We start from the raw sequence: 2,671 nt of genomic DNA on the forward strand, positions 1-2,671 counted from the left end.
TCTTTTAATATATATTTTTTAATACAAACATTTTTTTTTTACATAGGACATCTTTTGATTATATTAAATACAAAAATATCAAATGGTTTTAACCTTGAATTTCTTGTAAAATAATCTCTAATAATTTTATTATTATTATTATTATTATTATTATTATTATTATTATTATTATATAAGAATTTAATGAATAAATTTATCATTATTTTTGTCTAAAAAATATAGTACAATATTATTGTGCAATTAATAATAATAATTATTTTATTTTATTTTATTTTTGGTCGAAGGACTATTATGTCTACAGAGAAAAATGTTGGGGATTGATTTGTACATTAGTTTTTCTTGGGGACTAAAATGTCCGTTTTTAAAATCTTTGAGGACTGATCTGGGTAATTATTCTGCCGAAAAATGAACTGAGGACTGATTTATCTACCGGAGTAAAACATTGAGAATTGATCTGTGTATTAATTTTTTTTAAAAACTAAAATGTTCGATTTTAAAATCTTTGGGACTGATTTAGGTAATTACTCTAAATTAATAAAGGAAAGGAAATTACTTCGAAAGTGTTTTGTATAATTAGCAAAGCAAGACTTTGGGAAGTCTCCCTGCAAGTGGGGACACATATCACTAAATTCCAGCTTAGAGGAGATAACGACTTGAACAACCCGTGTGTTAGATAATTGCCAAAAACCAAAACACAAAAAAGTTTGTAGAAAATTCAACCCAAAATTAACTTAGCTAACATTATAGAAAGAAAGAAATAGTATCTTTATTTTGCGCAAGTCCCATTCATGGAAGCTAATACAAAGAACTTGGTACATATTACAGAGACATATTTATAAAGTTATTTAAGAAGCCTAGCAGGATGGGGATGGGGAATTGGAACATCTTTCATTCATATTAATAAATAGTTTAATTATTCTATTAGTTTTCATAATTTAAAAATTATAAAATTATAATTACAAATTTAATAAAATTATAAACCTAAAAAAAAAGTAATTAATCCTAAGTAAATTAATAAAGGAAAGGTAATTACTTCGACAGTGTTTTGTACAGTTCGACAGCAAGACTTTTGGAAGTCTTCCTGAAGTAGGGACAAATGAACTTGCAACTAAAACGAGTTATTACTTATGGTGGGTACTCCCATGAAGATATTATAATTGTCTTCATGTGATGATTTTTCTTTTTGACCTTTAGATGATGGATTGTAGAGTTAGATTTTGATATGTTATAAAAGTGTTGTTTTTATTTGAAGTGTGGCCAAATTAATAAATCACACTTTTATACAAAGCATCTTCATAAAAAGATGTTTTTTACATCTTCATTTGAGTAGCTCCCATTACTTATTATAGGGGAGACAACGACTTGAACAACTCCGTGATAGATAGTTCCCAAAGACCAAAAAACAACAAAATTTGTAGAAAATTCATCCCAAAATTAACTTAACTAACATTATGAATAGATTCATTTTTTAAAATATCATTCTTTAGATAATTTTTAAATTTAATTATTTAATTATAATAATTTTTTAATCACTAATTTTTTAATTTTTAAAAAAATTAATTTTTATATCCATTAATTCTCTTATTTTTTTATTTTTTACACTATTAAGCTCTTGTTAGTTATTTTATCTTAAAACATAAAAAATACATTTAAAAAAAATACTCCAAACCAATTAAACACATACCTCTATTTTCTTATATGCATTTGGCTGTAAAAAAATTCTCTTTTTATTTATTTATTTTTTATTTAGTATTGTTAGGTACACATCTAAATATAATAAATAATTAATAAAGTATTTTTAAAATACATCCAAAAATACATGGAATATAATTTTTTTTAGTAAAATTAAGTAAACACGTCACATCTAAAATAACAAATAACAAACTAAATACTTTGTAAACACATTCAAAATGATCAAAAATCATAAAAAAATAGATACAATCAAGTATAAAGATATTAATTACTATGTTTATTTAGCTATGATAGCTTCAAAATCATTCTTACAAGAATGAATCTTTATCTCTCAAATACAAATAGAAACATAGATTTAAAAAGATAAAATATTTTATCACAAGAGGCTGAAAATTATTATTTATAGTTTTTTGGTGGTGCTTCTTGAAAAAAGTGATTTGATTTATGATATAATTTTTAATTATATTCAAGACACATTCAAAATAACAAATAATAAATAAAATGTTTTTAAAACACATCCGAAAATATATATAATATAAAATTTTTGGATAAAATTAAGTAAACACATCTAAAATAACAAATAATAAATCAAATATTTCGTAAACACATAAAATAATCAAAAATCATAAAAAGATGAATGTGAAGATAGCAATTATTATGTTTATTTAGCTATAAATTATAATAGTTTCAAGCCATTCTTACAAACATGAAGCTTTTTTTCCTTAAATACAAATAAAAACATATATTAGAAAGATAGAATTTTGTACTAGAGGAGATGGGAAAGACAAAGAGCGCATTATACATCTAAATTTCGGTAGAGGATTGAAGCGCCACGAAGATGAGAGGAACATGGGACGGAAAAGAGCACGGTGCGACAGAGGAGCACAGCTCGAAGAACGAGGGAAGAGTGCAGGGTAGTGAGAAGCGCAGGGCATGGAAGGAGCGCCACATAGGGAGAAACGCGGCAACAGAAGGTACT

The sequence above is a fragment of the Arachis ipaensis genome, chromosome B03, assembly GCF_000816755.2.
Source record: "Arachis ipaensis cultivar K30076 chromosome B03, Araip1.1, whole genome shotgun sequence".
Taxonomy (NCBI): Eukaryota; Viridiplantae; Streptophyta; class Magnoliopsida; order Fabales; family Fabaceae; genus Arachis; species Arachis ipaensis.